The sequence below is a fragment of the Meleagris gallopavo genome, chromosome 6 (assembly GCF_905368555.1).
Source record: "Meleagris gallopavo chromosome 6, MGAL_WU_HG_1.1, whole genome shotgun sequence".
NCBI classification, from domain to species: domain Eukaryota; kingdom Metazoa; phylum Chordata; class Aves; order Galliformes; family Phasianidae; genus Meleagris; species Meleagris gallopavo.
This window is the reverse complement of record NC_139409.1, coordinates 21772406-21791619: the sequence shown is the minus strand read 5'-3', so window position 1 is coordinate 21791619 and position 19214 is coordinate 21772406. Positions and strand designations below refer to the sequence as shown.

General features: G+C 37.8%; 1 protein-coding gene across 2 annotated transcripts in view; it reads right to left on the bottom strand.

Annotated features, from left to right (window-relative positions):
* The window catches only part of CDK14 (cyclin dependent kinase 14), a 311233-nt gene that overhangs the window by 106284 nt on the left and 185735 nt on the right, over positions 1 to 19214 (bottom strand). The window lies entirely within an intron of this gene.

The following is a 19214-nucleotide window of genomic DNA, read 5'->3' as shown; positions in this document are numbered from 1 at the left end:
TTCTTTGGAAAAAATAAGACAAACTCGTATATTTTTTCTAATCATAATTTGCATATCAGCAAGATAAACATTCAACTTGTATTCTTTGATATCCTATTTTTAATTGAATTGCCTACACAAAACAAAACAAACCCCTACAAATTTCAAATTTGGAATGGATTTAGTGTTTGCCACAGGCCAGGAGGGTTATAGCTTCTGTAATGAAAAGTCCATGCTCTCATGGGGTTTTGCTGTTCCACAATACATACAATTACGACATGAAAAAACACCCTGACCTCATTTATTCCCTAACAAACAAGATAAAATGACCTTAACTTGTCATTTGAAATTTGATGTTCAAAATCAAGATTAGATTCTGATCTAATTTGCATGGTGAGAAATCTATTTATATGAAAATAACAGATTTACAGTGCATGAGAGTACTGAGGGCCAAATACCCTCACTGCGAGTTGATGCTGTTACGGTTTGGCAGCAACAATACATGGAAAGTTATGAAAACAGAACCTGCTGTTCCAATATCCATATACAAGCATAAAATAGACAGATTGCTCAAGAAACGCAACACAAATGCACTAAGGTCTACTGTGTTTCTGTAACTTTTTGATAAAAAAAATAAGTTGCTTGCTTTCTACATTTTATTTTACAAAGACTCATAATTCACTTCATGAACGTGCTCCCTTGTGTGCAAGGGAATCATTATTTTATGGTGAGCATTATGCCAATCTATCAACACAATTAGCTGTGAAGTCCTGCATTCTGCTTAGAAAGCATTCCCTGTTACATCCATGTAATAAGGTCATTCTGGCTAACTATTTGTCCAACGAAGTCATCTGATTCTCTTGTGAGATGAGCAGTAGTGCACATATTTCCCACCAGCTCTTTCTCTAGTGCCACAATTAGTAAAAAAAAAAAAAAAAAAAAAAAAAGTATTTTCATTTCTAGTACAACTTTTGAATATATCAAGCCATATATTCTTGAAATAGTGCTTTCACTCTTTGCTAAATACAATGATACTCAAGAAAAGTGATGGTCTGGATTTCAACAAGACAAAGAATGTGCAGCTAGTAGATTATTCAGGGTTTTCTAGCAACAGAACAGAATGAAAAACAAGATCAGCATGCAAATGAGATGCCTTTCCTCAGAAAAAAAATATGGAAATTAGGCTAAGCAATTTGCTGAATTTTCAAGTCTTTTCTTATTAGGTCAACTTGGTGAACAAAAATAAAATACAAATAAAATATAAATAAAATAAAATAAAAAATAAATAACCAGGACAGTGAATCATATTTTTTCTTTAATGAAAAGACCTTAGAATTTAAACTAGAATAAGCTACAAACTGTTTGTAAAAATGTTATTTTCATTTTTTTAATTTTTTCTTTCCAAATGTCATCAAGATTGTCTGACTATTCATTCACTGAGTCTTACTGCATTTAGTGTGAGCTCTGGGCTGTCAGACACCATACGAGAGATCTGTCCAAGGAACTGAACTTATTAAGAGAATAAGAGAATAAGCATTGTGGAGTTACTTCCAAATCATCAATCTCTTCCTTTTTAGTAAGATATGGAGGCCTCAGGCATTCTGCTTTTCAACAAAGATCTGCTACGTTCATCCAAACTACACATTTCTAGTGAAACTTCCAAACTTCCAACTTAGTCAAAACGCCAGGCGTGTCTTCCATTTTGGTTAGACAAAGATAAGTTAGCTGTTTAGATCTGGCTCTTGATAATGAGGTCAAATTCCATGATGCTCCACCACTCATAGGGCTTCTGAATGGGCAATCTTGCATTTGCGAAAAGACAAAGTTAGATGATCTCTCTTTCCTGGTGATAAGACTGTGCCCAGCTGATCCAGCCAGTCCTGCATTCCCCTCCTGAGGGTTCACTGTTAGCTACACCTTAATCACGTCCTCTACCATCAGCAAAGCCCTGTAGTACCACCTGGTAATGTCAGTGAGCACAAAGTGAGTAGTGAGGACTGAAGGAGGAACTTTGTCCTTCAGCTCACATTTTGCTAACGGGTTAAGCAAAATTCAGCAACTATTTGTGTATTATACATGCTGACTCAGTCTGCTGACTGACAACTGCAGCTACGCTCCCTTCTACTCTCTCCTGGGCACAACGGATGACAGCTGAGTGTCAAATTTAATATCCAGAAGACAAAGACAGAAATGGAATAGTCTTAGTAACAGTCTTTTCTTCACTTTGGGAGCTTAGCTGTTCAGTTTCCTTAAGGGACAATAAATCTCTCAGCTTGTGTAATGCACTTCCATTTTGGTTAGAGGATGAATATATTTTAACTCAGAGAAGGCATTGAATATTCCAGGAATCCAGCTGGAACAATAAAGTAAACATATTTTCTCTACAGAAAAAGCCTATCAGCTAGGGTTACAATAACATGTTTATTTGGATTCACTAGAAACAAAAAAGGACCTTCCTGTCAAGGACCACTGTCATCAAGATTTAAAATTCTGAAGTCTTTCTTCATTGAATGTATGACAAAAATTACACACAATCCCAAATCTGGAATTTCACATTAGATCAAAGTTAAAGCAAGTGAAGTGAGACTATGTGACAAAGGCACAGTCTCCTCCTATGTGTAAAACACTTCTTCAGAGCCTGAAAACCGTATTTTGGAACAAATGATTTTTCAAACTTGCAAATCTTGCTGTATTTTTCCAGCCAATTGTCATCAAAGCAACTCTCCATTATTCCCATACAGGTAAGAAAGAAAATACCAGCCAAACATATCAAACATACAGAATGTGATGTAATGTTTCTCACATGATTCCTCTTCAGAATGAAAATTTAATAAACAACATCCCATAATTCTCTACTGACAAAATTAGATTTTCAAATTCTTGTTTTCTTGTATAAAGCAGGTCGTATTTTTTGCTTCCTTATGTCCCTTTAAAGCTTCCAAAATCATAAAAAAAGCTTTTAGTGATGATATTTGATAAAAGGGAGGAACTTCATATGTAATATGTTGCAGAATAAATTTAGTGTGATCTGCATTCATTCAGGACATTAAGTCAGAATTCAGAATTTAAGAGAAAAAAAAGTGCTTAGAAATCAAGCTGATTGGAGTATTTCTTTTGCAAGTTATTTTGTGAATGTTTTGTTGTAACAGAACAAACAGAGTAAAACCTAAATATGAAATTACTTCAAGAGCTGTAAGTAGCACCTGCTAAACAACAACTATAGCAAGAAAAATAGAAAGAGAAAACACAACTCACCAACTAATAAGCTTGTTTCTCCTATACAATGAACTGATGCTGTTTTATGAAAAACAAAAGTTACTGCGGCATATTCTCTAATGTGAAAAAGGAACCGAGCCATGCGCACCTATGGTAAGATGCCAGCTCCTTCAGGCATTAAGTGGAATATCATTGTTGCGTTATAAAGAATTAATAAAAACAGCTGCTTTGAACATAAGGAGTTCATTTACGATGAAGCTGGCTTAAAAAAAACATTTAGGTAATGTGCTATTATGGATGAGGGAACCAAAACACAAAATTAATATCAACACCCCCCCAGAATTTTAACAAAACACATTAATTAAAAAAATATCCAATTCAACAAATGTTTGTGCTTTTAGCTCCATCATAGATCAAGAATGAGGCATTTGAAACAGCAGAAAACTCAACTGTTGTTGAGAAGCTTTTTCACACTGAAGCAAAATGCAACAAAGTCTTAATAGGAATCACAGAATCATAGAATAGTTTGAGTTCAAAGGGATCTGGAAGATCATCTCGTTCCATCCCCCTGCCATGGGCAGAGCTGCCTCCCACCAGCTCAGCTGCCCAGGGCCTCATCCAACCTGGCCCTGAGCGCTTCCAGGGATGGGGCACCCACTGCTCTCTGGGCAGCAGTGTCAGAGCCTCAGCACCCTCTGAGTGAGAAATGTTCCCTTCATACAAAATCTAATTCGCCATCTTTTGTTTAAAAATGTTCCCCCTTGTCGCATCACTATCTACCTGTGTAAAAAAGTGATTTCACTCCTGCTTATGAGATCTTTTGAAGTATTGGAAGGCCACTATCAGGAGCCTTCTATTCTTCAGACTGAACAAGCCCAGCTCCCTCAGCCTGTCTTTGTAGGAGAGGTGCTCCAGCCCTCTGAGCATCCTCCTGGGCCTCCTCTGCACCCTATCTAAAAACTCCACATCTTTCTTGTGCCAGGGCCGCCAAGCACAGATGTAATCCAGAGGGGGACTCACAAGGTTAGAATAGAGGGGAAGAATCCCCTCTCTCTCCCCGCTGACCACCACTCTGTTGAAGCAGCACAGGATACCACTGGCCTTGTAGGCTGCAAGTGCATACTGCTGGCTCATGCTAAGTTCTTCATCTATCAGGAACCGCCAAGTCCTTCTTAGTAGGGCTACTCTTGAGGAGTTCTTCTCCCAGTCTGTATATATATCTGGGAAACTTATTCAATATATGATTTTCCCAAGCTTACTTGGTGCATTTAAAAAATATTTGAGTAGCTTTATGTATCAAAAATTTAATTTTACCCCAACACTGCTTCTGCTCTCTTTACAGCACAAACAAAGAAACTCAGAGCTCTCTTCATCCCTGATGTAACCAAAGCTACCTTTCTGGGGGACACTGCCAGCGAGGCACCTCCGCCATCTGACAGGAGAAGGGGACCAGAGACTTCCCAGCCCTGCTTCTCTGTCTGATTGTGCTTGCTTCCCCGTGTCAGGAGCAGTGCAGGCACTGAGGCAGAGCAAGCCCACTGCAGACAGATAGCACAGGATGAAATGCAATCCTCCTCCATTTAAAAGTGCACTGCCAAGGTTTGGCCTGTCAGCGTTTGGCCAGGGGACAGTTTAGTTTATTCCAGAAAGGACCTGCTAAATAAATATTTTACTTTGAACCACAGAAATAGCTCTATCAATGAGATGACTGTTAGAAAATAATTCTGTCCATAATCCAATTTAAATTAGAGAGGAATCAAAGCCAGAATCATTTCCTCTAAATTTCACAATGAGACAAAAAAGTCAGTGTGAAACAGCTTGTACTGGACTACAGCATCCTCTTCCTAAGGCTAATCAGCACACCTTGTTACAACACTCTGCCTTCATTAAGGTTCATTATGGTGGAAGAAACTGGTTTCTGACACAGTGATTCCTAATAAAACATTCCCATGAATAAGACTAAAAACATTAAGAAAACAAGATCTGAAAAACTTATTGAGAAAACAAATGGGTCTGTGTTGTAGAGAGAATCTGAAATTAGCAGCAGGAGGTGGGAAAAAGGTGAACTCTTGACAGAGACTGTACTTTTCCTCAAACCAGTGAAAACATGCAAGAATTCAATTTGAAACTGCAGCACATAAGAAAAGGAGACACTGTTTAGCTCCAAAGTGAAAAGAGGGCTCTTTTGTCAGGGCTCTCCCAGGCCCAAATGGGCTGAGGCAGCAGAGCTGAGGTCCTTTCCTTCCAGTTTTCCCAGCCAACAGGCTGAGAAATCTTCCTCAGTCAGGAAACAACCAAATCATCAGAATAAAAAGTCCTTGAACTTAAACAATGGTGTCTCTTCTGCAGAACCTATAAAGCAGCTCGATAGGATGAGACTGAGTCTTAATGCAAGAGAATTTGAAAACTTCTGTGTACCTTGAAACTGTGGATTAAGAAAGGTCTGGGAAGAAAACTCATGCCTAAGACTACTGCTGATCTCAACAGATTTCTCTTCCCTTCTTCCAAGAAGAGGAGACTGCTCTTCTATCAGTACCACTTGTGAGCAATCCAACAGAGATGGAAAGGCTTCGCTAAGGAAGACCTTGCTGTTAATATATGCGAAGAAGTACTTGTTTCTTATCTCTGTGCTAATAGCTCACTTCCTTACTGTTTGGGAGTAGAATTGTTTCCTTCAGCACAAAGCAGAAGGAGTACTGTAACAGTCTAAGAACCCCTAGCTCACAAGACATGCTTGTTTACGCATCCTTGAAAATCTGCTCTGATTTACCATGTACAGAAAGGTAAAGACTCTGCAGGCAAGATTTCCTGCACCGTTTGTGTTGTAAAGCCTTTGGAATAGCCCATCCAAAGACAATCCCTTCCTAAACATGCTCTTTAAAGATTTATTTCAAGTTTTTTTACTGACTTTTTTCTTTAAGCTGGAGAGAAAAAAAAATCCAAAAGCCTGTGGGAGGCTGTTATGAAATGTACTTCCACATGCTGTGCTGTGCTGCCTCAGCAGCTGGTTCATTTGAATTCCAGGTATGCACTACTGAGGTTTGTGTTGCTGTTGTAGGGTATTTCAAAACACCGGCTTATCGGAGGAGCAATGGTGCTTTTGGATCATTGCCCCTTTTTGAAGACCACAAAGCTGGCTCAGTTCACACACACACACCTTCCTAGCAACGTTACAGTGCCCAACCTTACTGGCATGAGTAAAGACACACCATTTTGTTAGGATGTCTACAGTGCTTAAAGCCAGAAAGCTTATTTAAATAAATAGCAGACCAAACTTATTCAAGTTCCTATGAATCATCATAAAATTAGCAAAGAAAACATTTAAAATAAAATGGTATGTCTTCAGTATACCAATGTTTAACTGGAACGATTGGAACAAATAAGCATGTGTAGGATCAGACCCGTTCCTGACCAGGGTCACCAGTGAACCACAACCCGACCCGATGGTTTAGTTTGCATAGAAACTGATCTACAATTTCCCAGAGCAAAATCCCACTCTGAGCAACAAAGCACAGTGCTTCTTGGGTACTGGAAACCCTACGTCCCTGGCCTGGTGCCCAGTCACAGCACATCTGAGGAATGAGTGCATCTCATTGTGACACTACATTGGAACCTGTCATTCCTCATGCACAAGCAACAACATACACATGGCACAACAGAAGCTCATTACATGACAGAAATACGTTTGCAGTGCAAAGGAAAGATGTTGTACCGAGTGAGATAGAATATCGCATCTGGGCTAACAACTGCCAAGCTCATAGTCTGGAATAGAATGGTAATAAAGAGAAAATTCTTTTTCTCACCTAAAAATTCTGGGAAGATACCTTACACCAAGACTACATGTTAAGCCTGGTGCTCAGCACCACATAACAGCGTGATACTTGAATTAGATCACATCATCCAGCTCTTATTTTGCCAGTCAAGGTCTTGATCTTGCAATAATCTCAATTCTGAATAGATTCATGCAGCCACATGGAGTCAAGTGAAGCAGTGGGTATTCTGTCAAGGTTTTTTTAAGCAGCCATTTGTTCAATCTGCAGCAAATGAAGGCAGCTAGTCATGCTGCCATTTGAAGAATGTGTGAGTCCAGGTGTTACAATATTTCTGAAACAGCGAGTGCATTAATAATGAGCTCCAATTGTGTCGGGTATATGTGGTGGATATAAGTGCACTTTTCCTGGCTAAATATCCTGCTGATTCCCTACACTGAACCATATCAGAATTCTCAATTCAAATCATTTTTTAAAACGTCTAACATTATCACTTAAAAACCACCTCAAGTGATTCAGTTTCAGGTGCACTTCCTACAACAAACTGCAGCATGATGCTTAGCATATTCAGAACTCATTCCAAATAGTAATATTTAGTGGTAAAACAAAAACAAAAACAAAAACAAAAAAAAAAAAACAAAAACAAAAAAAAAAAAAAAAAAAAAACAACACCAGAGTTTTATCCTTCTACCTTTCTGATTTATAGGAACAGAACAGGAAAGAAGAACAAAAGAATGAAAGCCTCCAAGTCGTATTGAAAATTCTAAAAAAAGGGAAAAAATAATACCCTATCTTGATGGACTTATCCAGGCCACAAAAGCTGCTGGGGTATTTTTCGTGTGGTTGGGGCAGAATACCACTGCTGTCCTTTAACACTCAAAGCCACAGGTTAGCCACATGTTGCAGCCTGCTTTCAGGAGAAGCCATGTGTGTGTGTTCCTCCTCAGGAACAGAAAGCTGGAATGTGGAGGGGTCAAAGCAAACCCATTTCCCAGGCTGGCAGACTTTCCCAGCTGTCAAGAGAGGGAAGTAGAATCCATATTATCACCAAACACTTTGTGACTGAAATTAAGGTCATTTTAGCTAATTATATGTCTCTTTGCCATTAAGTAGCAATGTATCTGTTGTCAGATCATGCTGTTACTTCATTTTAAGAAAAAAACAGTACGCTATATGATTCTGAAGTGACAATTTGATTATACTTGCTTGATGAAGAATTTAAGTGGGGAGGAGGGCAAACATTGGGAGTGGTTTTTGAAAGAATGCCAAATTTTGAGACTCAAATTTCCTGAAAATTCAAAACTGTGAGAGTTAGGAATTTATTGATTATTCAGCAGCTGTAGCTTTAACAATCAGTTGGCAGGTGGTCTAGGACTTCTCATTTTGGTTATTTAAATGAAGGTGGAAGCAGGTGTCCCTCAACTGGAAAAGGCAGCTGCACTTCCAGCTTCAGTGAACCCATTTGTTTTCTTCGACACTCGTTCACTCAGTTACTTTGCTCTTAATTTCTGAGCTTTCAAAAACACTAGGCAAGAAGGATTAGGGTGTAGTCATCTACTGTCTCCTCTTGAATATGCTTCAAGCCACGTGCAAGCTATGCACGTTGGCAGCCTTTGCTCTCTGCAGACTGTGTTGGGCAAAAGGGACCTCCTTCCATGAAGCTGCTGACGTGCAGCCCCTCCTCTCCGCTGATGGCTAAGAAGGTTGCAAAAGGGAGCTACAAGGGCTGGGGGGACTTGTAGAACACACTGCCTACAGCTCCAAAAGGAATTTAGGAGGTTGTATTGAAACAGCTGGTGACAAAGTGTGAATGAATAAAGACAAATCCCTAAAAGATCAGAGCTGCTTAACACCTGCATACCACATACTTTTTTTTTTGAAAAAACAAAAAACCTCCACATTGTTGACAACAGAAAAGGCTGAAAAATGATTGTACAGGAACACTGAATACGAGCAATGCTACTATTACAAGGAAAAAACAACACTTGATAGGTAAGTTTTAAAGACCTCATTTCATTATCAGAAACGAAGGTGTTACATCAGTGAAACAAGGGTAACTACACAAGTTAGAAAGAAAAATCAACCTCTCAACAGTATAGGTGCAGTTGATCTCTTGAATTATGTAAGGAATACAGAATAGCAGCAGGATTTTATCATTAGTTGAAAGGTTGCAAAAGCAACAAAAATGTGGAAATACTGGCAAGAAAAAGATAACATGAGGCAAAAGTGGTAGGCAGCTGTGCTGAATATTAGTGGTAAATGAAGCTCAAAGAAGTGATGACTTTAGGAAGAAACAGATGTTTCACTATTCCAAGCTTTCAGCTACATTCATTGGCCAGATAAATATTCTTTACATTATTGTGTAGTCTACGGATAAAACAACACAACAAACAAAAGAGGATTTACCCTGGCTACAGTTATTACCCTGCTTGGAACTGCTGAGCAGCTGATAAAGCAGTGTGATCAAGTGAGGTCAGAATCACCACATCTCCACCTATCCCTCTCCATGAAAATTGAGTGATACTGGTGCATGTAACTGTTATTCACCAAATATCTTAGTCATCAGACCAAGGCATATTGGACCAAAATGCCTAGGATGCTGAGTATTCAAATTATTGAGGCCTCTTTTGAAGTAACTGGAGCAACCTGCTGTATGTATGCATGCCAAGATGAGAAATTTAGGATAACTAAAAGACTGACAAATTCTCTGGCTGCATTCCCACTGATTTCACTGATGGAGTAGTTCAGTAATATAAAATTTACGAACCTTTCATTCTTCTTATGAGAGGAGCACGGTTACCGGCTGCTGCATAACATTTACCTTCTGGATATATGGATGGAAGGGACACACAACAAATATAATATGTACTATGATGAACATGAGATACAATACAATTAAATAATTTTTGTATAAGGCTCTTGTTTCCTTTTATAAAACTACCTATTTATCCATCCCTGTGTTTCTTCCTGAATCGTTCTTGAACAGAAATAACCTACCACGAAACATTAAGTATGATTGTATAATACCAAAGTTAAAGCACATCTGTTATAAAGTTTCTCTTAGAACTATTTGATTCTGACCTTTGACTCTTTTCAGCCATACAGCAAATATATTGTCTAAGAGCAAGAGATGATGAACAATAGCTTTCCTATCGGTAAACATAACCTTTTCATAAACAAGAACAGAAAGCATTGTTAGGAAAATGTGTGAGAAAGGATGCACTTAGCTCCATATTACCAGTTAAACTGCTTAAATCTTGTCTAAAGCAAGCCTGCTGATTTATACTCCTGATGATGGCAACTCTCAGAAAAGCAACTGACACTTAAAATGCTTTCAAAAAAAGACGTGACTCAGTGACCTCTCAAATCTCATAGAACCATACACAGATATTCTGCAAAAGTGGCTCACAAGATGGAAAGATTAAGGAGCTGAGGGACTGTGGACTGAAATTCCCCATCCCAGTGTAACAGAAGACAACGTGTTTAGAAAAGATACTAGCAAAGTCAGTGAATACAGCTATACAGAATTTAGGTATAACTTACTATAGTCTTTTTATTGTCATTATTTTTTATTTATAGCTCTCATTAATTTTCTAATGCTGTCAAGTAAGTATGGGCAAAGCTATTCTTGTGCTGGCATATTCATATCATCAGCAAGTCTTCTGCCAGCACATAAATGGAGCCACAAAAATCACACCCTTCTACATACACAATGCCATAACAAGAAAACTGATACTTAGGAATACAGGATTCTTTTTTTTCTTTTCTTTTCTTTTTTTTTTCCCACGAGTGTAGATTACATTAATTTACACTACAGTAAGACAGACAGAAGAGACTGGCCACCTTGAGACATTAACAGATGGTACAGAACTGAAAGTAGTAGCTGATACACCAGGTCGTAATGTTACTGTTCAGGAAGATTTGAATGACTGGAGAACAGGGTGACAGGAATGTCATAAGCAGAAGGCAAGGCAGAGTCCTGCACCTCAGGAAGGATAATTCCATCCTCTGTACAGTGTCCAGGTGAACCAGCTGGAGATCAGTTTGACAGAAATGGATCTAGGAGTCTGGGTGGACACTAAGTTGAAAATGAGCCAGTAATGTGCCCTTACAGCAAAGGCCAAAAATATGTTGGTCTGCCTTAAAAAAAAAAAAAAAAAAAAAAAAAAAAAAAAAAAAAAGTATTACCAAAAGTTCCAGGGAAGTGACTCCTCCTCTACTCAGCACTGGGGAGACACATCCAAAGTGCTGAACGCCCAGCATAAGACATAGTGGAACAAGTCCAGCAAAGATGATTAAGGGCTTGGAGCATCTGACACACGAGAAATAGCTGGGATAGTTCATGCTGGAGGAGAGAGAAGGTTCTGGGTGATGGTATCAATACTAATCTGGTAAATAAATACACATCTGGGGGGGGTGTGAAGAATGCAGTGTTATCAGTGGTATCTGGTGACACAACAAAAGACAACGTGCACAGACGTTATATGCAAGAAATATCACTTAAATATTAAAAAAATTCTTTTTTATTCTAAGAGTGTTTGAACAGTATAACAGGCTGCCAGAGAGACTATGAAGTCTCCATTCTTGGAAATACTAAACAGTTCTGGGCAACCTGCTCTAGCTGACCTTGGTCTGAGCAAGAGGTTGGACTTGACATTCTCAAGAAGTTTCTTCCAACCTCAACTCTCTGTGAATCTGAACAATTTCTGTGGTTAAGAGTGCAAAAACTGTTTCTGGATCATAGGTTGTTCCGTACCCAGAAGGGTTAATAGAAAACCCAGACCAACTCCAGACTTGGGAGCACCCTGGCAAGTTCTATGAAACCCCGAGGAGAAAGATTATGTGAGATCCAAAGAAGACTCACAGAAACATGAAAGGGAAGCCAGGAGCTGAGAGCCAGAGAGACACTTTCCATGGAGGTTGATACTGCTCTCACACAAGACTGCAACTCAAAACACATCAAAAATGTATCAGAGTAAGAACAGGATATCTTTAATGATCATGAAAGTAATTAAGCAAGTGTTTTAAAAACATAAGTCTCTCTTTAATACACAGTAAAGTTTAATCAAATTGAAAGTTTATGTGGTCCACAGTTTTTTAATCCAACTGAAGACACAGAAATTTAACCAAGAACTTTCAGCACAATAAATAGGTGCCTCAAAAAATTCCTTGATTTCTCCTCCAGATGTAATTATTATGAGGACCACCATATTTATGTGAGCACCATACTACTCTTTTTGTTAAGAATTTACATTGCACTTCTCTGCTCCATCAGTAAGAAGGTTTTAGAGTTTACACCACAGCTGTTTGGATCATGTTGTGTCCAGAAAAAGTACTGTGAGTAGTTCTCATTACGTCCTCATTATACAATATATATTAATAGTTCTCTCTGATGTACTCTGAAACAGACCTCAACTGCCAGAAATACTGCTATGCAGTGATACATATATATGCACTCTAAAGACAAATGGTGAAAATTGGGCATTTTTATTTCTGTAACTGACAACTAGAGAATCAATTTTGCTATTGTGAGTTATTTTAACTAGAGAACTCAGAATACTGTGAAGAAAGAGCCAAAACAGCAAGAATGAAACATAATGCTTTATTATCTGGAGCTATTTATTTCACACTCAAACACCTGAAAATACCTACTGCATTAAGAACCTAGTCAGGCAATTCCCCTACTCTCAACTCCAGTATGAAAGTTCTTGTTTTCAACATCTTCGTATGAAACAGAATTTCTTTTCTCTCTCTCTTTTTTTTTTTTTTTAGATTTTTTCTTTCTTTTTCGCTCTTATTAATTTGTACAGTACTTCTCCAGCAGTTTCAAATGAATGCATCTTATTTTCCATGGATCACTCCTCTAATAAAAAGACAACAATAAAAAGGAACAAAAAGAATAAAAAATTCAGATATGTTCTGAAATTCTGTTCTCTGTGCAAACCACATGAGCAATGACAACACCAACAGTGGACACACAGGTATTATTTGATAGTATTTTAATATATAGTATTCAAAAATCAGGTGAGATTACGTAGATATTTTTTGCGTAGGTCAAATTAATGCCTAGGTTATTCAACCACAGCCATTTAACACATTAGGAAAGCAGCTGATCTGGACTAGATAGACTAATGATAGCTCTTGAAAACCTGAAATCTCTATAAATCCGTAAGCTTATCTGAAAATTCAAATTTAGTTTAGATAAAGATGTTAATCAGCAGCTTGTATAAATGTCACTGACTACAATCCTGTGGCACGTGTTCAGCATCTTAATAAACTAAAATATACTCCAGGATACTGATTCAGGAAACACTTAAACAGGTATTAAAGTCCATCTTTATTCAAATTAGCCATATTGCTAATTTGCAGTATCGCAAAGTATACTTGTTATGTACATGCATACCTTCTACTAACTGTGCTGAAAGAGGATGTTTCCCTGAAATAATATCTACACAATGATAAAATAGGTATATATTTCTTCCAGTCCCTACTAGGGCAAGAAAAAATTAGTCTTGAAGTCTTTTAGGGAACATGTGCAGATAGGACACATCAGTCATATTCTCATAGCCTCCTTCTAAAAACATCATCTCAAATTGCCACTCAACGATTTTTAGATGTTTTCAATAGTAACAATGTTTGACCTTGAACTACAGATTGTAAGCAACAATTTTGGCAATCAAGTTGCTCTTCAGAAAACCTGCTTTGATGTGCAACATGCAGTTGGATATAAGTAAATGAGGAAAAGAATATCCTGGTTTATTAAACATTGCTCCTTTTTGTATGAAATGGAAAGAGAAGGCAATATAAATGCTTGATATTTGATCATTTATCTTCCTTAGGAGATACAACCAGCACTTGAGAGCAGGTTTTTGAATAGTCCTGCACTCTATTGTCTTGTAGAGTAAGTTTTAAGATAACAGAATATCACTACGGCTAAGAACAGGCTTCAACATAATTTGTAATATGCACAAATTGCTTATCACTGCACTTGTTTTCAATGTCATCTGCATCCAAAAACAAAAAAAAAATCCAAAAAATCCAAAAAAATCTGAAAACATTTGAAATTACAGCTCTGTAACACATATGGACACAAACTGCACAGGAGATTTTACATGGCACAGTTTGTTTCTGAGGTGCATAAGGCCAACAAGAAAGGTGCCTGAAATGACACATATGTAAGTAACCAGAGTTGCACTGATTTACACTGGCTGAGCCTCAGCACATCTTTTCAAAGGACTGCCTGTAACCACCCTCTGGAGGGACAGATGAGCCTAGAAAAGAAACAATGCTTCTTTATAATTATAGACCATTTCTCATTCAGCAACTGAAATATGGCAGATACTGAAGAAACATTCCAATTCCAAAGAAAACCACAAAGCCATTGCATTTCACTGAACCATGTCTTAATTTGTTTTCTTTTTCTGATAGCCAATTACTCTTCGCATTTCATACTACCAAGCTGATAATGAGCCAAACTCTGGGGGTTTGGCTCAGAGTTAGCAGGCTGAATGAGAACAATTGCCCATAAGCAAAGGATGACACCTGTGTTAGAAGGAAGCCACCAAAACCAGTATGGCACATCAGGTTGTATGACTGGTTGATCCAGCACCCAGCCATCCTTTGAAAGTCAACAACAGAGTCATACATCCATGCATTTTTTCCCTTCTGTTGCCAGCTGGTAGCTCCCCCAGCAAGCGTCTGTCATTTTCTACTGAGTGTTTTTATGACCTGGAGGTTACTTCTTCCCTCTTCTAATGGAATTGTTAATAGAGTGCAAGACATATAAATTATCATCAAGAACCTTGTGCCCTCTTATAGGGAAAAAAAATTCATATACATCGATAGTAAACTATATAGTGGATGCCAAGCTAAAAATAAGCTGAAAATCTTTTTAAAAATCTCTTAAGAAATCCATAACCCTTTACAACACGTGAAAAGATAGAAGATTTATTTTTTTGTTTTGTTTTAGACCACTTTATTAATTCACCACATGCTAGTTTAGAATTATACTCATTTTAAGTTTGGCAAAAGCATAGATAGCCCAGAGAGGAGCCACGTAAAAGTGGTGTCACTGCAAAACCTGCAGACAATTACCCTAAAATGCTGAGTATGTGCTAATGACTTCAAAGAGAAAGCTTACAGCTAGATAAGCCTTTTATTTATTTAATTAATTTCAGTGATGCTAAAAAGTAGTGAAATATTTTGTGTATTATTATAATGTGAAATAGACGTAAATTCAATACCAAGATGTAATACATTGCTCTCCTCTTGTTCTATGTATATGTTGTTATTGAAGAGACCTCAGCAGTCAAGTTTCCAGTTTAAAAAAAAAATTGTGTTTGCATCATGAAATCATCAGTGGGAGGGAAGCAGAGAGAGATGGGAGGAAAACAGAACACCTTCCCCTACCCCACCAAGAAAGAACAATCTCTTTTGCAAAGATGAAATTTTCTTGAATCCAATTCGTCATCTGTAGCATTCAAGACACCAAAGATATCACGCCTACATAAAATGAAACTTCAGACCAGGCCCAGCCTTACAAGTGCATCTATTCCATCTGATATGAATGAGCTGTATTTCTGACCAAAGTACTTAACATATGACAGAAAAATGTGTACTGAATAAGGAAACAGGAACAGAAGACCAATAAAGATAACTAAACATCTCATTACTGAAATAAACTTCAAAAAAATCCCAATAGTTGAAAGTATTCCTCCCTTGGGCATGGCTAGTTTTCCCCAAAGACATTATTAACACAATGTACCACACAGCAGGGTTCCTATGAGCTCTTCATAAGCTTAAATGAAAGGGAGGTTGTTAAAAGATATCATTTCTGTCTTTAGAGGATGTACCTGACAGGAAGCAGCCCTTTGGGTTCAGAACTAGAGGGAAAAGCTTTGCAGCTTCACAAACACCTATTACCATCTGAATCTCAGAGGAAACTACCTATGATCCTGCTTTACATGACGCATTAGGCACGTGGTTATAAATATATACTAAAGAATATATTGCTAGCATTTTAAATCTTCAATACCAGAAGCAATACATATGTTTCCATTTTAAAACAAAAATTCAATTTGAAAAAATATAGTTACTGGAAATTGCAAACCCCTGCAAACCTTCGCTGTGCAGCTCTATGAAGAAAGTGGTTTCACAATCACCCTTCGGAATACCAGACTTCTGGGCTCAACAGAAGCACACTGTTCTCTTTAAATTACGTTTAATACTGTGCATGATGGCACCCAACAGAGCTACAACTCCTAGGACCAAGAGCAGGCACTGCTTTTTGCAATATGTGTGTATGGAAGGAGAGGAGTTCCAGGCTCCGAGCTCCCCACTGTGTCATGTCAACTACAGCAGGAGAGCCCACACAGGGCACCCACACAACCATCCTTCTGCAGACTGAAGGCTCATTTATAGCAGAAACATCCTTTAAGAGCCATTATCCTGCACAGAGATCTGCAAAGTATTAGAAGAACTGTTTGTGCATTACTCTCACAGTGCAATGTAATTTTTAGTGTAGCTGGCACCAAGACAGAAGTTCAGCCAACACAAAAATTATTCCCTTATCAGGAGGGCTTCAGAGCCTGAGAGGGAAATTCACTTTGATCTGCAGTAGCTTACCAAAACCTCACGAAAATTGGAAGAGACAGAAATACCTTCCCACTTAAAAAAATCTCTCTAGAAGAAAAATAGAGCTAGCACTAGGAATTCAACACTGATCTGGTTTGAATCTGTGAAGAACACTGAGTATAAAAGCATATAAAAGCATATCCTTACATCAAAGCCAGGGTGTACCCAAGCTGGTGCTTCCAGCATGGCTCAGGGTGGAGCCTGCACAGCACACCAAGCCTCCCACTGGGAGCAGCTCTAGCACTCACACAACTAAGTGCTGCTTAGCTGTCAGCTCCTCTGGGGACAAAGCTCACATCCAAGCATTTGCTGCAGCTTTTACTTCCAGATAAAATTAAAGCTGTATTTATGATGGCAAGTTCTCCTTGATACAGAAAACCTTTAAGTCTTTGTCTACGGAAACGCATGCCAATAAACGATCAAAAGGAAGGATCTGTTGATAAAGAATGCGGCTACTTTGTATGAGAATCCAAATAATATTTCCCAGTTTTGCGTAGTTTTATTCAGATCCAACAGACTGCGCCACACTTTCCCTTTTACCAGGGCAGAATGGTTTCACTCTTCACATGATCCAATCTCATCAGTCTCATGCGCATATCACAAGACTAGAGAGTAGTGCTGAGATTATCCTATCAGATCATTATTCCAGCACATCTAGCATCTTGCAGCAAAAGCTTGGGCTACTGATCTCAAAAGATGGTGAAATAGTTTTCTGGATTTCTCAGCTATGCTAGGATACATCTGAGGAATAATAATGGTACATCACTGCTGTGATAGTTCAAGGCACAAGAATTGTTAGCTGTTACAGTCTGCAAGTATGGATTTCTCTCCAATTGTATATAATACAGTTCTATCCAAGAAGTAATCCAAGTCCCGGTAAGCAGGAAAAAGTATGGGCAAAGATGTAACAGTACACTGACACTGATTAAGCCAAATCACTTGCATTAAGACATTTATTTTGCTGTTAAGCCTTTTCGAGACAGCAACCTATTCCTAGGTGTTCTTTCCCTTTTATTTGGTAAGTACTTTTTTCTTTGTAACTATTCACACTTGTAAATATATTCAGGAAAAAGCAATCATATTATTAGATCCAAACTGTGACAATAACAGCATGCAGCCTGCTCATTCATACGGTCAGCACCTCTACTACTGCTCCATTTCAGAGAAAAGATTCTGGTTTATAAACTCTTGTTATTTTATTGGGGTCTACTACAGTAATGGAACCTGAGAATGTTTATTAAGAACAGCTATTGCAACATAAACATAAAATCAGTTCATATTCCTGTTCATAAAATTCCACAAGTGTCTAAAGCAATAGAAGTCAAAAAAATACACATTTAAACAGATGCTTTCTTTAAGATAACTGAAAGACCAATCTCTTTTCCTAATCTATTATACACAATCAATTAAGCCATTATTAAACATAAATATCAGTCATAACCAGGAAGAAACACTGTGCTGTGCTGTATTGGATCTACCCTTGCTACACATACATGTAAAGAATGTTTATGGTAGGGTTATGTAGAAGCATTTACAGAATCTCTTCACCTTGCAATTCATAACCACTGAAGCAGCATACATACAACATACTCTATTTTAACTTATATAATAATGGAGAACTATACAATAGGGAAATAAACAGCCAGTAAGAATTTTAAACTGTTACTTGCATAAAATTATGTTTAGTTTTCCTATTTTTCTTAGTTTTTAGTACAATGTAACAGATTTCCTGAAAGTTCTGATCTGCAACCCAGACTCTTACCTGCAACCCAGACTCTTACAGGCTATGGAAGTGTGACTATGTCTGGTAACAGTGGGAAGAGATAAAACACAAGTTAATGCAGCTTTTGGTGCAAGTGGCATAGGAGAGGGATAAAGAACAAAAGCATCAGCAAGAAGGTGGGCAGCAGCCTTTGCCATGAGAAACACATTACTGATGATGTTGAAAAAGTGAACTACAGGAAGACTTGTGGGAGAAATCTTGTAGTGGTTGATCTGGTTCGTTATGGCTGTGAGTCTTCACCAACAAAAAGTTAATTGTATTAGTTATCTTGTGTAACAACCTGATTAATTTTGTACTTCAGAGTAGCTAACTTCCATACTGTACATGATTCACTGGAGAATGAATGAATTTAATCCTTCTCTTTAAATATGAAAGCAAAGAAGAATAACCCTTTGTTTTATAACTTTTAAACAGATAAATTCTTAATGATGCTTAGAGCACACTAGAAAAACATTCACTGAAACTATTTAGCTAAAGGTAACTAGGTGCTTCCATTAGAAAGATTAACTCTGATTTTCAACAAATCATAAATCTATCCTTTCTCACTTTTTCTTCTCAGGTTTGTAAAATATCAAGTTATAGAAACATCAATAAATTATCTCTTGCTGTTTCAACACTGTCCTCGGTATTTCAGCTGCAATTCGAAAACAGAATAAAAAATTTGGGAAGATACAAAACTCATTGTTTTGGCATTTTGACACAAAAACAGTTGTAGGGAATAAGGAAGAGGAGGGAACACGGGAACAAACAGCAGGTTTATAAAAGACATTTAAACGTAGAATTTTATGACACACCTATTGCAAAAAAAATGTGAAAAGGGGCGCTAATTTCTG